General features: G+C 45.5%; 1 protein-coding gene across 3 annotated transcripts in view; it reads right to left on the bottom strand.

Annotated features, from left to right (window-relative positions):
- Positions 1-9,049: 9,049 nt before the first annotated feature.
- FOXO3 (forkhead box O3) overlaps positions 9,050-20,243 on the bottom strand; it is a 129,938-nt gene continuing 118,744 nt past the window's right edge. For all 3 annotated transcript variants that reach the window (XM_025863647.2, XM_073893742.1, XM_073893743.1), the window contains one exon: positions 9,050-13,829. The gene's annotated coding sequence lies outside the window, so the exon portion shown is untranslated. The remainder of the gene's footprint in view (positions 13,830-20,243) is intronic.

The following is a 20,243-nucleotide window of genomic DNA, read 5'->3' as shown; positions in this document are numbered from 1 at the left end:
TGTGTGTGTGTGTGTGTGTGTGTGTGTGTGTGTGTGTGTGTGTGTGTCAGCAAAGCCACAAGGACAGCCCAGAACTGTGCAACTGGTCCCCTTCCCTTGTGGCTCCCCTCAGTCAAGGCTCCCACCCTCACTCATGGCTGGGGCTCACGGGTCTTCCAGATCCAGTGGCATGAATCCAATGTGCCTGAAGAGGACATACTCCTTTCCTGTTGCTGCTGCAACAATCACCACAAACTTAGTGGCTTAAAACAGCACAAATGTATCATGGTTCTAGAGGTCAGAGGTCCAGAATGGGTCTCATGGGCTAAAATCAAGCAGGGCTGTGTTCCTTCTGGAGGTTCTAGGTGAGAATCTGTTTTCTTGTCTTCTCCAGTTTCTAGAGGCTGCCCACATTCCTGGGCTTGTGGCCCTTCTTCCTTCATCTTCAAAGCCAATGGAGTCTTCCTCACATTGCCATTCCAATGGATCTGACTCTTCTGTCTCCCTCTACTCCATTTAAGGATACATAGATTACATTGGGCAGATAATCTCCTTATTTTAAAGTTCACTAATTAGAACCTGAATTCCCCCTTATAACCCTAACACATTCACAGGTTCCAGGGATTAGAACATGGACATCTTTGGGGGGGGGGGGCCATTATTCTGCCCACCACATAGAAGGCCCCTCAGTGGAGGAGCATTTTTACCTTTTACCCCCAGGAATTTTCAAATTTCAGTGCACTTCAGATGTTTGTGAAAAGGCAGACTTTCAGGCCCCATTGGATGCTGATTCAGCACTTCTGAAATGGGCCCAAGGAATCTGAATTTCTAGCAAGCTCCCTTCATGCTTTCCTGATACACATGATCCCAAGGGCACATTTTAAAAAAATCTGTTTTCCTTTGTCATTGGAAGGTATAGTGACTATATTTTAGAGTCCTAGTTACAAAATCTATGGTCTATGATTTATTGAGCAGTTCCAATGTACTAATCAATATAGCTAAGTTCATCCAGCACTTACTCTGTGCCAGATGCTAAGCACCATCGTATATCATCTCATTTAAAGCTCACAATAACATGGCCAGGTAGAGTTGTTGTTGTCATCTTCATCTCGCAGATGAGAAAACAGAGGTGTAGGGGGTTAGGTGACCTAACTAAGGTTACACAGGCAAAGCCAAATGCCCATCCATCTCCCTCCTTTTCTTTTTCTAAAGCCTGAGCTCGCTCGCTCGCTCTTTCCTTTTTCTTTCTTCCTTCCTTCCCCCTTCCCTCTCGCTCCTTCCTTCCTTCCTTTCTTCCTTTCCTTTTCCTTCCTCCCTCCCTCCCTTTTCTTTCTTTCCCTTCCTTTCTTTTTCTTTCTCCTTTCTTTTTTCTTTCTCTCTTCCTTCCTTCCTCCCTACCTTCCCTCTCTCACCTTCCTTCCTTCCTTTCTTCCTTTCCTTCTCCTTCCTCCCTCCCTCCCTTTTTTTTCTTTCTTTCTCTCTTTCTTTCTTTCATTCGTTCTTTCTTTTCTTGAAATATCCTATTGAGCAGAAGCTCCATGGTGGTGAATCTCTAAAATGAAAGACCTGAGCTCTTCACCACTAATAAGCACAGTGCCACCACATAGCAGGCCCTCAGTAAGCATATGTTGAATTATAGGGTAAATAAATAAGTAGGTGTTGGTATGAGTTAGCTAATCCTCGTAAGAATCCTAAAGGGAGGTATTATTATTATTATCCCCAGGAAACAGACAAGGCGCCGGATGGCGAGTGGAGAGGACCGGCTCCACCGCCATGTCTGACCCCGAAGTCCATATGCCGCTGCTCACTACACCAGGGGCCTTGCAAGCCGCAGTCCACAGGCTCCTGCAAAGGAGTGTTTTCTCATCATGCATGTTTTATTAGACAGACTTTTTACTGTAGTAAACGTTAAACCTGCTTTGAGTTCCATCGTGAACAAGTGGCTTCTGAACGTACAAAATCAGGCCTGAGGGGCAGCCGCAGCGCTGGACGTTTCCTCTTACTCCCCCAGAGCGGAGCTAGCCCTGGGCAGTGCCGAGCCCAGGGAGGTGGCCTGAGCCTTTACACTCAGGGAGGTACAAACGCGGCAATTAGAAGCTTCAAACTACACGGGGAGGTTGTCTTTAATTCAGCTCTTGTCCGAATACCCAGCGGGGCCACCGGGCTGCCCTGGGCAGGAAGGGGTCTGTCCATAGAGGCAACGCCAACTCGGCCCATCCTGTAGACTGCAACTCCGAAGCCTTGTCCCCCGCCTCCGCCCCGCCCCCTTCCACGCATGCGCACGCGCTCGCGCACACCCCCGACACGTTCCGGTCCTTACACCGGCAAGCCCCAGCCTGCTGCTGTTCCCTGTACCCTTGGCACTAGCCGGGGATGGGCCTGGCCTCCTGTGTCTGTCCGAGAGACCTTCCAGCTGGGCCCCTGTGGCGCCTGTGTCATTCCACTTCTTGAGGACAGAGACTGGAGAGACTCAGGGCAACACCAGTGGGGTTCTAGCGCTGACATCTGCGGAGGGCGGAGGGCGGCGAGCTGCTCCTTACCCACTCTCCCTGCTGGACCCCCCCGCCCGGACTCCGCTCCCCGTTCTCTCGGCCAGGCTTTCCCCTTTGTCCAGTTCTTTCCTCGCCTCCTTAGGGGCGCTGGACCCCAACTCTCGCCCCAGGCTCTCCGGGCCTAACGTGTGTGGCTTTGGAGGCCCCAGGCAGAGGGCTGGCTTGTAGCCAGAAACCATGAGCCTTGAAGCCCACTTTGGACTCTGCCTCCGTTTCCCTTCTGGAAAATGAATGTATTAACATTTGCCAACTTCCTGACTCAAAAAAGCGTCTGTGGTTCTGTACTTGCTTTGTGGTTTGTAAAATGTGTGCTCCGCATCTGGGCTCATCATGATAGTCTTGTGAAATATGGAATGTTCATGGAGTAGACTTTGTAGATGGGGAAACTGAAGGCCAGAGAGAGGGGGTGAAAATGATGCCGTCAAGGCCACACGGTGTTTAGTGGCAGAGCCAGGACCAGAAACAAGTCTTCCAACACTCTTGCCATGACATTTGAGTTCTTTGTGGTAATGATGATGACTCTATGGTACACAGCATGGACCGTGCACATGGGGCTGCCCACAGATCCCAAAGGACTTCAAAGAAACCGAGAGCAGGAAAACCTTACAAGTTGGTTGTTACCTTTTATGCGTAATTACTATGCAATCTAATTACACAGATGGGGTTCATTAATATGTTAAAGTTTGCTTTATATTTATATATGATAAAAACCAACACCCCACACAAAGCAAATGAACAAACAAACAAACCAAAAGCAGAATCAGACCTATAAAAACAGAGAACAAACTGATGGTTTGCCGGAGGGGAGAGGGTGGGAAGACAGGAGAGGTGGGTGAAGGGGAGTGAGGGAGAGTGGGGGGCACGGGTTTCCAGTTAGGGAATGAGTAAGTCACAAGGATGAAAGGCACAGCATAGGGGATATAGTCAATGGAATTGTAACAGCGCTGCGGAGTGACAGACGGTAGCTACACTTGTGGTGAGCACAGCCTAACATATAAACTTGTTGAATCACCGTGTTGTACACCTGGAACCATTGCAGTATTGTGTGCCAACTACACTTTAATTAAAAAAAAAAAAATCCCACATCCCGCAGTGTGTGGGCCAATGGGCTGTGTATAAAGAGAGAGAACTTATGACGAGGGTCTTCTGTTGATGTGCGAGCGGGCCGCAGAACTTCACTGGCTCGCTCTCAGGTGATCCTCACAACTCACAACATGGGTGGCCTTGTTCCCATTTCACAGAAGAGAAAACAGAGGCTCAGAGAAGGTAACTGACTCATCTATTGTCATTCAGCTAGAGAATAGGCAGGGCTGGGTGCAAATCAAGATCTGTCCCATTCCAATGTTGAGTTTCCCTCTCCTACTCCATGATACTGGCTCCCCACAGCAACATAAAGGGCTTAGTCATTAAGTGACTCAGTTTCCTCTTGTGTAAAAGCCTGCCTCCTGGTTTCTGTGTTAACTAAGGTGAGGCCCCCCCCCTCCTACCCCAGGTGCCCACCTGCACAGTAGGGCCAAAGGAGGGCTCATGGAGCACCAGCCTGCAGGAGAGTGTTAGAGCCTTTCCTTTGGAGGAGCAAGTTTCCCCTACTTAGGAGGAGAAGCCAGTCAGACTTTTGAGGTCACCGAACCCCCCAGGGACAGCCTTGCTCTGAAAGCTGGAAGGCCAGCCCGGGGCACCAATGGGTCAGGGCCTGGCCCACATGTGGCCCCACTCTCCCCATGCCCAGCCCTGCTGCTCTCCCGCTGGTTGTGCAATCTTGCTGTGCATAGGTCTAGGTGTGTGGTTTGGTGCCAAAGAGACCAGACTTGTTTCCTTCGGGTGATAGCTCCCCTCTGGAATTCTGGGAGGTGAGGGAGCACAGCTGCAAGGTCAGGCTGCTGACCCCGAGGCTGGGCGGTCCAAGCTGGTGGTGTGAGGGGTGTAGCCCGTGGCCAGACTGGATGGACAGGTTGGCAGCATGATCCCCAGCATGCTGGCACAAGGATGGGTGCTCAACCATGAGTGCTGAGAACTCCTCCTCCCTCCCCAGCAGTTGCCAGGCTGCCTGAGTCTGTCTCCCTGAGCCTCTCCCACCTGCTCCCCTCCCTCTCACCAGGCCCTCAGCCCCTTAGGTAGGACTTAAAGAAGCTTGGAGGGGGGAGAGGGAAAGACAGACTTGCAATTTAATTTTTAAAATATTAAAAATATGAGGACGTGGGAAAACAGCAGTTCTCCCATATTGTTGGTGATGTGACTTGGTACCTTGGAGGGCAATTTGGTCAATCTCTGTTAAAATCCCAAATGTATGTATATCCTTTGGCCCAGCAATTCCAAGTTTGGGCATTAATCCTACAGATTCTTACATGTGTATGTAATGTATGTATGAGATTATTCACGGCAGTGTTGCTGATGATAACAAGCATTTAGAAACAATGTTGTCTATCAATAGGGGACTACTGGTTCTATGAGCTATGATACAATAATACAATGGAATACTATGTAACTATAAAAATGAGGAGGCTTTCTATGTACGAATATTTTCTCTATGTCTAAGAAAATTATTAACAAAGTAAGATGCCTGACAGTGTGTATAATGTACTGGGAGGCTCAGTTAAACATCTGCCTTCAGCTCAGGTCATGATCCCGGGGTCCTGGAATCGAGCCCCGAGTCGGGCTCTCTGCTCAGCGGGGAGTCTGCTTCTCCCTCTCTCTCTGCCCCTCCCCCTGCTCATGCTCTCTCTCTCTCTCTCTAATAAGTAAATAAAATCTTTTTTAAAAAATAAAAAAGGAGGGAAATAAGAATTTGTGTTTTTATTGCTTCTAGGTGCATAAGAAATTCTGGAAGGATGAGCAATAAACTCTGAAGTGAGGGGAACGAGGCAGAGAACTAGACAGGGATGGCAAGAAAACATTTCCTGTGTGTATCTATATGCTTTCTGGCTTTTGAATCTTGTGCATGAATTACGTTTCAAAGTATTTAAAAATACAGTGCAACAAAACGAAGATAATTTTGACAAAAATGTTCATAACCAAATTGCCAGATAAAAGGGCATTTGTTTTCTGGGGACAGGTCCCAGCCTGAGAATCCCCTTCCTACTTGAAGGAGTTACCCAGTAGGTGCATCTCGGTGGGAGAAGAGCCCCTCCTCCCCTACTGGAGCAGGACATGGTTCCCGATGCCCCTGACAGTGGGGCTCCAAGCAGATGACTCAGGTGCCCTCTACTTTGAATTTGGAGGAGCAACTGAGGAACAGTTCATGGTGGCAACAGTTGAGGTCCTAAGTGCAGTGTTGAGGCCAAAGTGTCCGGACACAAGAACTATTTCAATTTTTGCTTTTTTCCTTTTAGGACCTCTCCCCAGCCATAGTTTACCCTGGCAGTACTACTTCTATTCTGCTCTTTATTTTTCTTACGTTAATATATAAGGTTATAATATGACAGCAATAATTACATTTCTAAGAGCGGATCTGATATGAGCATTTTCTATATATGTTAATAACTTTCATAATTATTGTTTTAATTGATGCATGATATTCCTTTGTTCTGATTAGGTATTTCCTATACTGATATTCAAGATGTTAAGAGGATGAAATTATGGAAATCCGAAGTTACGAAGATACAACTTTGCAGTGATGCTATTCACTTACCGGTCAGATTCCTTTTACACAGTACTGCTACCTAATTATCTCCACTTTTACACCCTGATACCCTTATCCCACCTTATTCCTTATTCCTTACAGTCTTAAAAGAGGAATCAAAGCTGGCCTTTCCACCTTGGCTCATGTGAATGCGTTACCTTTCAAAATATTTCATAATACAGTGCAACAAAATGAAGATAATTTTGACAAAAAATTCCATAACCCAATTGCCAGATACAATGGACATTTGTCTTCTGGGGATGGGTCCTGGCATGAAACTATTTATCTTTATAAAAGTAACACACTCGCACTTTGATAAATTAAACTTGTACAGAAAAGTTGAAAGCCAAGCTCCCTTGCCTATGTGCCCCAGATTTCACCAAGTTTTTTGTGATTTCCACTAGATCAGGGCTCTCACCTCAGGTGCAAAGTCATGAGGATGCCGAGAGCTATTGATCTGTCAGCCCTTGGGGCAGCCTCTAGGGCCTGTGGCTGTCAGAGGCCTGGGACCAGGAGCAGTTCCTCCGTCATCCCAGTAGGCAATACACGTCATCATTTTCTGTGGGCAGCCTGTTGTGAAAATAGTTCCCGAAAAACCATGACTTCTCGTTTCCTCAACATCTTCCTCCTAGGATCCACCTCCCACAGTGTGCCCTTTCTCAAGGCCTACTCGAAACAGCTCCCTGCCCTGCTCTCTTCCCATTCCACTCTGAGTCCAAGCCACTGTTCTGGAATTTTCCGGCAGCCCACTTTTCTTGCCTGACTTCTCACTGATCTTTGAGCTCTTTAAGCCCCAAACAAGTCCGCTACTCACTGTTTCCCAGATATGTTCCAATCTTTCCTGCCACTTCTGTCCCTGCGATTCTTCACTTGAGCTGGAAAACCCGACCCATTTCTGCCTTTCCCCTCAAACGTTCCCTTCCTCTGGGCTCCCATGGCTTTACTTCCTCTGTCCCATCATACCTTTAGTAGCGTTGGTAGGACTCATCCACACAAGAACTCATGCCACCAGCCCTTCATTTCACTTCAGCCCCTTTACGCCGTTCTGTCTGGGACAAAGACCATGCCTGCCCATAGTAGGTGCTACTGAGATGGATGAAGGTGGGATTCAGAGGAGGTCCTGTGCCAATATAAGAAGGGCATCAACATTCTTCTTCCCTGAGTGGGAGTGGGCATGCTTGTAGTGTTTCTAGAAAGTCCTCAGAGAAGGCAGGCAAAAATGCAGGTTCGAGCCATTATTACATGACAGACACCAGGCAGAACCACACATGCACGACCTTTTCTCAGGTCTTACATATTGCCGATGGCTTTCCTCTTTTAACATTCCAATTAGGAAAATCCAGTTCCAAAGGTGTCTAGTCCTCAGACCCAGCACCATTGCTTCTCTTAGATGGAGATAAAAGCGGAGCTAGGGTGGGTCTCCTTCTGAATGCTCCTTTCTTTGCCCCCACACTTCCAACACGCTCCCCCGCCTGTTGCCTACCCTTACCCCAGAGCCATCTCCCTACTTTTCCATGTCTCAGGGGCCTGGCTGTGCTGGAAGAGGGTGAAGACAGTGGCTCTGAATTCTACCTTTCAGCCCTGTACTCCAGCTGTGCTATGGCTGACTGGGTTGATGCAGGTCGGATTTGCTAGCTTAAAAGGTTTGCCCTCATTACTTGTATTTTATTTGCAAAATCAAATCCCTAAGTTGTTATAGAGATTAGTCCAAATTCTTCCTCTTTTAAACAAGAAGCTGAAGCGGGGAGTCAGCAAGAGTTAGCCCTTTATTCATCAAAGTGGAGCAGACACTTAAACCTAGAATATAAACCAATGGGGGCAGGGCCCAGGTCCTGGTTCTTCTGGTGCTCATCACAGCGTCTGGCCCCACTGCCACACTTGACTTAGTAATTGTTGATCATTAACTTTAGTTTTTGGTTGAATTTTTACTTGGTTTGGGAGAACACTCTACTGAGAATCTTATGATAACTAGTATTAGGTTTCCATCTTTAATCTTTTGGGAAACAAAATCAAAACTGAGAAGCAATCTCAAATGAAATACTTCTCCCAGTTGGCTTTGGTGTAGAAGATGGTGAGGTTTTAATTTCATAGGTAATTAAAACCATGGAAAGGACACTTAGGGAAAGCATGACTCTCCACCAATATAAAATTTACCTCAAAGGGCAAATTTTATTATTTTTTTTTCCAAAGGGCAAACTTTAAAATATTTACTCACTTAATCTGAAATGAGTCCATCATGTTCCTCGGGACTTTGAACCCAATACTGGAGAGTTTCTAAAAGCGGAATAATGTTTACGTCTATTAAAATGAAAAAAAACCACCCAGGCTATGAGGGATAGTTTTACAATAGGGTGGAGTTCCTCCTCACTTGACTGAGAGGCCCTAAATGTACACACAGAGTAAATATTTATGATGTTGCCACCAGAGGCCTGAAATATTGTGCCTGATTTTCAATATGCAGGAGGGCTCTGTTGATGACCTATGTTCATCCACGGCACTCCCGTGAGGGGGACCTTATTAGGGCCAAAGTTTTGATAGGTCAAAATCTCTGACACTCAGTGAGGGCAGAGTCTAAATCCGTCTAAATCCGGCTTCCCTACCTAAAAGCCCCTCCCAGGCAACATGATACCATGCATACCAAAGTGACTATCAGCCACCATGAACAAGGCCATAGATCTGATCTGCTTTTATTAAACTGTCTGGTTGTCTGTGGAGCTCACAAGTTGTCTGGAAAGTTTGCTAGATCTTTTGGTTTAGAGAGCTCACTACAGAAGCTCTCAGCTTTGCGCCTGTCCCAGCCTGTGAAGTCATTCCACAGGAAGACCATGACAGAAATGCAGCCCTTTCACATCTAGAGTTAAAGGGGAAGGGAGAACAAAAGACTTCTTGGAGTGAGACAGAGTGTCACGGATGCTTTATTTACATGCGTCACCATCTCTTTTACAAACTAGATTACGGTTTTAAATGGAATACACAAGGCAATATCTACAAACACCAAGAAAAGTTAAGTACTGCATCTCTATTTCATTTGGAAAGGGGAAGATTCCCTAATCAAACTGGTTTTGATTCTTGAGAAGAGAGGTGGTAGAGTTAATTCATGGCAACATATGGTTGGACAAAATCCTCAGCAAGAATGCAATATGATAGTGTTCGCTTGGAAAGAAAGGATGAGGTGCTTCAAACCAAAGTACCAACTGCTGGACTCTTAGGTGTTTGAATATGGCCATGCACCATGTTTAATTCTAGTTTGAATGGGGCATGAGCAAGAAATTGAAACAGGTAAGACAATTTTACAGATACTGTATACAGATTTTTTTTTCCATTCATGCAACTTTTTTTCTTAAAAAAAGTTAAACATGTGAAGCCAAAATGCACAATAGATTTTTTTAATATTAACTAATTTTTCTGGTCCTCCTTCACATCTGTTTACATTTCCTGTGTACATAATGTGCTAGGACAAGTATACGTGAGAAGACTGATTGCCAGGCAATGAGATAATTTTAGAGAAATAAGTGATCAGACCCATAGTTTTTTAAAAGCAGCCACACAAATAATTCTGGAGTGTGGCAGAAGCCTCAGAACCAATCATTCATCAAAGAAGAATACACACAAAATTAAAGAGGAAAATATTTCATTCATTCAAACTGCATAAAATGTTACCCATGGAAGATTTAGATCAAATGGGATATACTCTTTTCAGTTCCTCGGGCGTCTGCATTAAGATCTCGTGTGCAGACAGGATTTCACAAGGCCTTTGCTATCCCCTCACTGCCCCTGCTGCCCCCAGTCTTCAGGACAGGCTGGCTTTTTCGTACCTCTTTGCCAGGGATTGCATTTCTACAAAAAACTCTGCTAAGTCAAAAAATACAACAGTATGCCTAATCGTACGTGTTGCCCAAATACATCAAGAAAAAGGAAATCAGAGTTAGAGCTATCAGGGTTTTGCTTCCGCATACAAAGGGTGACATTCCCATTTCCCTTTAGCAGCCCGTGGCATCAGCACGCGACACCGGACTGTCTGACTGCTTTACTCTTGACAGATTCCAACAGTCCTCTTTCCATAAGCGGGGTCCACTGGGTGTAGGCCAAGTCTGTCCCTATTGTCTTCAACAAGATCGGAAGCCAAATGAAAGGGCACCGAGACTGGGCAGAGCTGTCCTGAGCTGTGAGTCGTGAGGTCCTCCCCTCAGGGTGCTCAAGGGCCACACACAGAACACCCGAACTCAACACCAAACACACACACACACACACACACACACACACACACACACAGCCCACCTTGTATCACACGTGTGTTATGGTATCACTGTCCACTTGCACAATCCTCCCGTTAACAGGAAAGACAAACTTCTGAAATTTTTAAAAAAATCTGTTTCAGCAATCATCCTATTGCAGAGGATGCAATAAAGGAGATCGAGCTCAGCTTCATTCACAGTTAATGGGTGAGCTGAACCTGGCAGGCAGCTCTCACACCAGGACAGAGAAGGCTGATGATAAAGCTCTTATCTAACTTTGGTACAAGGTATCTGGTGCTGGAGCCTGAAGAAAGAACAACAGAACCCAAGAGTGCATGTCATGTTTTCAACATTAGTTACTCTTCTAATTTCCCATCAAAAAGTGGAAGGCTCCCTAGAGCAGCTTATTTAGAGGCTGAAGATAACCTGGAATAGTTCTCATCAGGATGCAAACATTATAGCTGCCAGGCCCCTGGAGGCGAAGTATTCCACCGAGATACTCCAGATCAGAAAACTTACTGTGAGGGACCCATGACAATGAGAACTCCACACGGCGGCCAACAGTTGGCCCTTCCTGAGAGCAGAGTCTCAGTGTAAGAGGTGGAGGTCTCAGGCTGCACCTCTGCCCTGACTGGCCACTGCAGAACCTGGCGAGCGCGGGGGAGTCGGGCCTCTGGGTGGACAGTCAGCCGGCAGCGGCCAAGGCTGAGAGTGGCGCTGCTGTGATCCTGGATGGGACTAACTATTCCAACTCCCTCCCGAAACTGACGCTGGCACTCGACTTTGTCCTGACCTCAGCTCTCCACAATGCTCTACAAGTAGATGCTATTTGCGTTATTAAAAAACAAAAAACCCAACAAATTCAAAGCACCCCTCCCCCTCCATTTTCCTGATGTGTTCTGTGGCTGCCCTGCTCTCAGGCCTCCTCTGTCCCTCCCTCAGCTGTTTTTGATTAAATTATAATCTGGTTCTAGGACATTTTGTAAGACATTCTGCCTGAAATCTAACAAACACTGAGAAAAAAGGAGAATAAATGAGATGCCACATGTCCGAAAGGAAGTCAACATTTTAAAGTTGAAACATATTTGAGAGTTGCTTTTCTTACTCCCAAAGTAGCTCCCAGGGTCTATAAAACTGCAAAGGCAAATTAGCTATTTTGTTAGTTTGCTGTTTCTTTGAATTCGGGAGAGAAATTCTCAGGGCCCTCATGCTGTAAGCACTCCCGATTCTCCTTGTATCTGACCTCCCTTCACCTTTCCCTCCCTGCGGCTGCTGCAGCTGTGTCCCATCGGCACCCCCACCAGGGCAGCATCACCTAGGAACCCAGACAGGCAGCCTCCTTTCAATGATACTGGACAGTTTTTGCGTGCAGCGGACTACCAAAGAGTCAAGGAAGTGGCTAGCATTATTATAAAGGAATACAGTAAGCAAAAGTCTGTCTCACTGACAAGCAGACCACGTGAATAGAATACATATTTTTAAAAATTATACATACTTTTAAAATGAAGATTATAAACGTGTAGCAGTTTAGAAAAGGCGATACGCTACAGGCCTACTATAACCACAATTGCACGACAATTTACAGAGTCAGTAAAAGGCAGGGTGAAATCAACAGGGCCATCACTCAAACATGACAACCCAAGCGAGGCGGGAGAGATGTGTGACAATACCAAATGGAACTTTCATTATGCTAGGAGCTGTTATCACCACCATTATCACCCCCAGAGGAATTATGAAGTGAAGGTGCACAAGGGGGCCCCTGGCGGCCGGTGGTAGGTGCAGGGGTCGGGTGGCACGTCTGTGTTGGTGGGAGGGAGTCAGTGCCCACTGCACGGTGCAAGCGTCAGCGAGAACTCATGCAGGGAAGTCTGTGCTGAAATACTAGCCTGTATTCCTAACGTCCATGCAGAATGTTCCATTTTTGTACTGTACATGATAAAATTTATTTATACATTTATATACCTAATGCTTTTTATGCAAAGAAAAGAGTCTTCTTATATCACTTTGGAGAAGTATGCATATGCTGTGCTAATCAGAGCTTCATTACACCAGTTTTTCATATATACCTAAGGTGTTCCCAACTATTCTGCCTACCAAAGAGGGTAACTAATATAATCCCACTTTCCAGGTTAAACAGAAAGCACCTATACAGCACCATAACTTTTTGAAAACAAAACAAAATGAAATCCACAGAAGCAGAAAGGTGGAGGGAAAAAAATGTCAAAACTGCCCTATCTTGTACTTCCATTGTGTCACTTGTACAATTACAATCTAAGCTTTTATATATATATATTAGATTGTGTGTGTGTATATATATATAAAAATCAGTTTGCTATTGCCTCTCACTCATACATGTCTAGTAGATCCGATCATACACAGCAAGGCTGAAAATAATCAAGGGTATTTTAGGAAAATAGTGACTCTGGTTTGTACTTTTCACACATTTCTCACTATAGGCTTAATGCTAACCTGTAAGTTCATTTCTTCTGCAAAGCAAAACAGGACTACTTTTCTTTTTCTTTTCTCCTTAAAACTAAATCCTTTAGTGGCATTTGGCAATGAGTGGGCAGCTGAGCTGACTTCTTTCTTGAAAAGATCCTAATTTCTAACCAGCATACCATCACTGTTCACTGCATTAGCTGAGGATAATGCCAGGAGACCAGAGGCCCGACTGCTCTGGCAACTGCAGACCAGGTGCTGGGGGTCTCTCCCCGCCCCCCCAGACCCCTCACTCAGAACGAAAACACACTGGGTCGCATGCAGCACTCCATTCGTTGGGCCTATGCAGGGGTCAGTCCTGGACTGGTGCGCATGGCAAACAGTTGTGCCATTGTTCAGTTTTTAGAAAAGCATAGTTTTCTACCAAACAAAAGAAGAAAGAATATCCCCCTCTGGTTTATGTAATTTGTTAGTTTATGGAGTTCCAAGGGCTCAAATGCTTGTGATGCCCAAAGCTAGAATAGTAACTGGTACAACATTTTCCTTCTGTTTTTAAATTTGCCAGGGGAAGGATGATTAACATTTTAACATAAAAATACTGCAAGTTAATGCATGTGAAAAACTCAGAAAGTCAAAGGAAAACAAACACAAAAACGACACTTAAAACATCCCATAAACCATCGTGATATGAATACGCCACAGAATCACCAACAGGAGCTCACGGTGTGCTCTGAACGAGGGTGGGTGGTGCTGACAGGGTGCTGTCCTTCGCTGGCAGGTGGCTCATCACCCTGTACAAGGAAGATTTTGCATACTTTATATAGAGAGTTCTGTTCCAAGGGTAAGTGCTTCACCTGGGGTAAGGGGCCTTTAACAGTCTCTGCTGGGTTAGGAAAATGGTGCGGGATTCACAAAGGTGTTAAGCTGTAAACGGTATCACTGTCCACTTGCTGAGAGCAGATTTGGCAAAGGGTTTCTCTGTAGGTCTTGTGTCAGTTTGAGGGTCTGCAGGAGGAGAAAAGAAAACCAGAGATGATTAAGGACATTCAAAAAGCAATTGTAGGCACCTCCGGGTCATGCTTCACCAGCCTCCTGTCTCCTCACCTCACCTCTGAACTAAGGGTACTCACAGGAAAGCTGTTTTGCTACACTAGCTTCAAAGGTCTGAAAACCTAAAGACAAAGCATGGAGACTACTTACCCTACCTCTGTGCTTGATTACAAGATGCTCTCAAGTTGAAAAAGCCTAGAGGAAATGAGGTCATTCATCTTGGGAGGTTAACAAAGAAAGGCAAGTCAGGGGTGTTTTAGTAGGCCCTTTCTTTTTTTTTAATACCTCTAAGATTGATTGATTGATTGATTTGAGAGTGCGTGTGCATGCACACGTGATGGGTGAGAGGGGCAGGAGGAGAAGAAAAGAAGCCGGCTCCCTGCTGAGCGCAGAGCCCAGTGCAGGCCTCAATCTCATGACTTTGAGATCAGGACCTGAGCCAAAACCAAGAGTCAGACGCTTGACTGACTGAGCCACCCAGGTGCCCCATTAGTCGGCCCTTTTAAGTTAAGTAAGTTAAGTAAGTCAGGGTGCAGATGGGATTTTGCTCTAGACTTCTGGATTGAGGGGTATCCTGGGACATGGAACTTTCAAGCTAAAACGAGAAAAGTCGGTCACTCTAAGCAGACCAGCCTATGCCTCTCTGGTTCTCTCCCACTGCCTATATGGACTAACCGACCTTGTTTACCACCAATACCAGGGGAGTTGAAATGGCCATTTTCCACAAAGGCTTACTCAGTCTGCACTGCTGAATGGAGATCATCTTGACTTCCCTCGCTTATTAAAGGAGTAAGTTATCTCTAAATGGGCTGTGTGGGAATTTTTTTTTTTCTATTAAAAGTCTGCAGAGGGGCGCCTGGGTGGCTCAGATGGTTAAGCATCTGCCTTCGGCTCAGGTCATGATCCCAGGGTCCTGGGATCGAGTCCCACATCAGGCTCCCTGCTTGGAAGGGGGCCTGCTTCTTCCTCTCCCTCTGCTGCTCCCCCTGCTTGTGCTCTTTTGCTCTGTCAAATAAATAAATAAAATCTTTAAAAAAAAAAAAAGTCTGCAGAGAAAAAAAATTATCTAACACACACATATGGCCAAAAAACCCTTCCATAAAACATCCCTTTAACAGTTAACAATTTATTATTATTTTGCCTTCAACAGTCTTCAATGGTGAGGCACAAAAGAGGTTCTCTCAGACCATCTGAATTTACATGTCTAGCAGACTCTGTGAGACCTCTGAGCCCAGAAAGGTTAAAGGACTAAAAAAAGTATACTCACAGAGATGTAGCTAAAGGAATTAACAAAACAGGGGCGCCTGGATGGCTCAGTCGTTAAGCTCCTGCCTGCGGCTCAGGTCATGACCCCAGGGTCCTGGGATCGAGCCCGGCATTGGGTTCCCTGCTCAGTGGGAAGCCTGCTTCTCCCTCTCCCACTCCCCCTGCTTGTGTTCCCTCTCTCGCTATGTCTCTCTGTCAAATAAGTAAAATCTTAAAAAGGAATTAACAAAACAGACCTCAGGACGTAAGACCTTTGGTTTATGGAGACAGGGTCAGCTGTCATGGTAAGGAAAAAATGGCTCTAGGCCAAGAAATGGATAGAGAAGTAGGAGGGAAGCAAGCTGAACTCACCATCTCATCAGAGAAGGTAAGCAAGTCATGAAATGTGCACCAGTAAGCTCACATACACGTTACACATCTACTTCCCACTCTTTAGACCAGATATTATCATAGGTTCATTTGGAATTTTCACAAATGTACTTAGGACTTCAATCTCTTCTGTGGCTGGGCTGGCTGGCAATCTTAACCTTTCACTACCAATATTCAGAAAGACAGCAGGGCTTAGTATTGGTAATGATACATAACCATGGTCACAATTACCCTTGCTACAGCTCCAAACAGAAGCACTTTGGGGTTTTATCAGAGGCAGCAACAATAAAGAAAGAAAAAAGGCCCCTTGTCTCCCACCCATCCCCAGTATTTAATTTCCCTGGCTGGATTTTTTTTGCTTTGTAAAGGTACTAGACAATATTACCCTGGACTTGTTGGCTTCAGAGCAAGAAAAAGCTAAAACAGGGATGCCTGGGTGGCTGAGTTGGTTGAGCACCTGCCTTCGGCTCGGGTCATGATCTCAGGGTCCTGGGATCGAGTCCTGCATCAGGCTCCTTGCTCAGCAGGGCAACCTGGCTGGCTCAGTCAGTAGAGCATGTGACCCTTGATCTCGGGGTTGTGAGTTCAAGCCCCACATTGGGTGTAGAGATTACTTAAAAAAAAAAAAAAAGATACCAGATCTAAGGATCCATGAAGAATTTAGCCTCCTAGAGCCAGCCAGTGCTATTCCAGCTATTCTACCTGGGACCCTCGAGGAGTAAATGGATAAGGGTACAGATATGGTTCTTTGGAAGGGTATTCAGTTTTTTCTTTCCCAGTAACACTTAATAAACCACATTCTAACATCACTATGCAATTAGTCATCAGGGACTGTGCTCCCCAGGTGCCAAGAAAGAAGCTGTAAAGCATTACCTAATTCAGACCCCATCCTGGTTCCCTCCGGTATTAATTATTCAGCCATGGAAACCAGTGCATACTGGGAAGGTGACACACTTCATTCCCCAAATACAGAGGCAGAGCATTCAGCCTGCTCTAATGCTGGAGCTGGGTCAGCATAGGAGGAAAGGAGGCAGAGGGCAACCATAACCCCCCACATGGCATCATTCTAAGCAGAACAGGGCATCGGCCCTGAAACCAGAGGCAGGAGGCCCACACTGAGCCAACAACAATCCCCAGGCCAAATAAACATTCCCTCACCAAAAGGCCCAGAATCTTCAGGGAACATCATCTTTCAAAAGGAGATGCACTGATCAGGACTCCTTCCATTTCTGCAGAATGGGCCTGGGGCCCCCTGTGGCACTAAGTCCTGGCACTCCCTGGGGGTCTCCCAGGCCATGCCTCTCAGCCTGCAAGGGAAACCTCGTGTGCTTAGAAGGGAGCCAGGAAAGGAGAGGCCCAGGTTCCAAGGCAGCTCTGACAAGGACAAATGTAATAAGGAAATCCCATGCCATAGGACAGAAAGGTGACCTGTTTTCTCTGTGATAGAAAGCAAAGAGATTATAAAATATTGTAAAAATATAAAGAAATCAGATAAATGAAGTGAAATACAAGCATTCTTTCTAAAAGAAACACCAGAATCACCATTCACTAGGAAGACCTTATGATTAAAAAGAGTCACAAAGAACATAGCTCCTTATCTGCCTTAGATTTTTAGCTGTTCTTTGGTGACTGTTTGCACGTTTATCTGACTCCATCAATGACGGAAAGAATAGAGGGAGCACTTTAAATGATGACACCATCTACTGAGCTGGGAATTTAATGATACTTAGGTTGGGTACAGGTGTGGTGGGTTTTAATGAAGCTCCCCCATTCTTAACATTGTTTAAAGTAAGATGTTTAAGTATGCTGATGCTGATTCTAAGTTTAAAAACACATCAGATTTAAGCAAAACATTTGGAAGGAAAAGGAAGCATACAGCTGAAGGGAATTCTAACTATCACTCTGCAGTTACTAGGCAATAGGCCAACTAACAATAAATATGAAAATGTCCTGTCCCATCAGTGACTTTCATTAATGGGGAGAAGGTCCCCTCTCTTCCCCCCCTGTGCCCAATAAATAAGTTTGAAATCAGACTGTTGATACAAGGAAAATGAAATGGGGAAGCCAAATGATGAGACCTATTCTAAAAATATCTATGGATGCTGTCATCTGGTCTCTGGTGAGAGTAAGTCCCTCTATAATCTTGGCATCTGTAGGGAAGACAAGTTTCTGCCTAATTATCACTACTAAATCACATGATGTTCTAAGAAAGGGCAACGCCTCCAAAAAACTCTACACAAAACATAACAACCCCAATCAACTTTAATCTGGGAATAAAACATAAAAGTTCCTACTGTTGTCCTCCCACAACTTAACTCCACTGTGACAAATGTGGATTTCTCAGCAGTGTTTTTATCTTTTTGGCACAGAGGAAAGGAATAGGACCCTAATACCAAATATGACCCAGAAGGAAAACAAGCCAGTAGCATGAAACTCTCACATCCACCAATCCATGAAGGATATCCACTGCTTTCCTAGCTAAAACGAAAGATGTTTGGAAGACGACTGCCTGAAACACAAAATTAAAGTGAAACACCAATTTTCCTTACTCTTTAAACATAAAGATAATTTAAGCTGAACCTGCAATCCCCAGGACAAGTTGGAGACTAAATATGGAACATTTAGGACAGAAAAGGAAATGAATCAATGTTCACTCGATCTGACAGGGAAACCTCATGTGGAGTTCAGAGAACAGGTGTGGGCTTCAGACTGAATGTTTCCACCCCTGAGGAGAGAGCAAAGAAATGCCTGCCTGCCACCATCTCTGCTTTGCTCCCAGAGGGATCTCCGTGACACCCAATCCATCACTAGCAACAACCATTTGCCACCATCCACCTAGGCTTTTGGAGCTGGTGTCACCCCAGGAAAAACAGCATTTCTGTGGATCTCATTCTGGAGCACCAAAATGGCAGCAGTTCCCTTGAAGTCCATCTTCACAGCCAAAACATGGAGCAGCTCAAGAAAACACCTAATGGGTGCACCACTTCAGCTTAATTTGGTAATTTTTCAGTATCTCCCAGGTTGGAACAGGAGACAAAGAAGATTTATGGAAGCACCAGAAAGCCAGCCCGGTGGTCACTGTGGCAGCAGGTGCCTGACAGATGAAAACCTAGCCCTCGGCCTGCAATGCTGGCCAAACAGTGTCATCCTCCAGGACTGCCAAAGAAGGGGAATGAGGTGGTGCAGCTCTATAAAAATACATTTTGACAAAGGCTGTCAACTTGCCACTTCAGATACTGAATAGTTTATGAGGGAAATGGGATAGGTATGGAGATTCTGGCCAGGCGGGAAGCCAAATTTGTATTCAGTTTGAGTAAAGGAAAGTCAAGTTTCTAGGAAATGTAGTCCATAGGCACAGATGCTTTTTTTTTTTTTTTTTACAGGTTAGAGAGAGAGAGAACGTGCACACACGTGTGCACGCGGGAGTGGGCGGGGGTGGGGCGGGGTGGGGAGGCCGAAAGAGAAGGAGAGAAGTCTCAAGCCAACTCCCCTCTGAGCTCGGAGCCTGACACAGGCTCGATCTCACAACCCTGAAATCATGACCTGACCCAAAATCAAGAGTTAGACGCTCAACTGAATGAGCCACCCAGGTGCCCCTCAACTAATAAGATTTTTAAAAATTAATTTAAAAATTTAAAAAAGTATTTAATATTTACCTTCTCCCATCTTTTCTGTATATCCTACCATATACATCCTTTATTACAAGGACCAAAATTAACAGTCTTGCTACTCTCTCAGATTGCTATCACTGCTTTAGTGATTCACCACTTACAAACAAGAGGGAATTGTACAGGAAGAAATGTGTAGAGCCATAAACTGTGACCCGAATATCACACGTTTATGTTTGCCTGTGTGACTCTTCACTGCATTTACTGGCAGGGGAAGGAGATGATTGGGAGTGTGCAGCCACCTCCTCAGGCTGGGGACGCACTGCATCCCTGGGACTTGGGACTGCAAGTGTAGGTCTAGTGTGCCAGTCCATCTAAGGGCTCCACAACCAGCTACAGAAGAAAAGGTCTCCAAAGTCTTCTTTTCCTGCTTTAGATATACAGGGTTTTGAAGACCATCTAATTTTTCCAAAAATGATTCTGAAATTGAAAACACAAAATCAGCTGTTTTAGTTCCACAAATAGACCAAACCACTCATCCACCTACAAGGTATGACCAGGACACAAAGGTGACACAGGTGGTGGCCAAGAAGCAACAATTCTACCAGTGCAACAGAAGGAAACCAAGAAGGGAACTGAAAGGAGGGTCTCAGGGGTGGCTCCAAGATTGACAAAGGACCGCCCTAAGCAGTCTGGCCAGGAGTGTACAGACTCCAGGAGTGAGGTATGGAAGGCCCTCATGTCCCTGCTCAGCCTGGTTAAGTGCCTGGAGCTACCTTCCCTGGGGCCCCCTACACCAGCGAGCACGCAACCCGAACTGAATGAGCTAGACAGAGAGTGCTTTGGCTTGAGGCATTCAGGTAGCAGGGCATAAGGGACACCTTCCACCATATTTGTAGGTATGTTGGGCTGTATTGCTTTCTGATCATTTCTGAACATACAAATGACCAATGGAAGTTCCAATTAATTACAGTGGCAACGTATATATGGAGACCCACTGGAAATTAATTTAAAATTTCAACCTCAGAATCTCTGGCCTTCTCTTCTTGGCCATTAAATTTCCTTAAGGAGTCAAACACTCCACACAGACATGAATACTTAAAAAGAAAGAGAGAGAGAGAGAGAG

The sequence above is a fragment of the Callorhinus ursinus genome, unplaced genomic scaffold (assembly GCF_003265705.2).
Source record: "Callorhinus ursinus isolate GAN/ISIS: 27379988/994484 unplaced genomic scaffold, GSC_fseal_2.0 scaffold6, whole genome shotgun sequence".
Lineage (NCBI taxonomy): Eukaryota > Metazoa > Chordata > Mammalia > Carnivora > Otariidae > Callorhinus > Callorhinus ursinus.
Note: the sequence above shows the minus strand (reverse complement) of the source record. Positions and strands in the feature narration are given on the sequence as shown.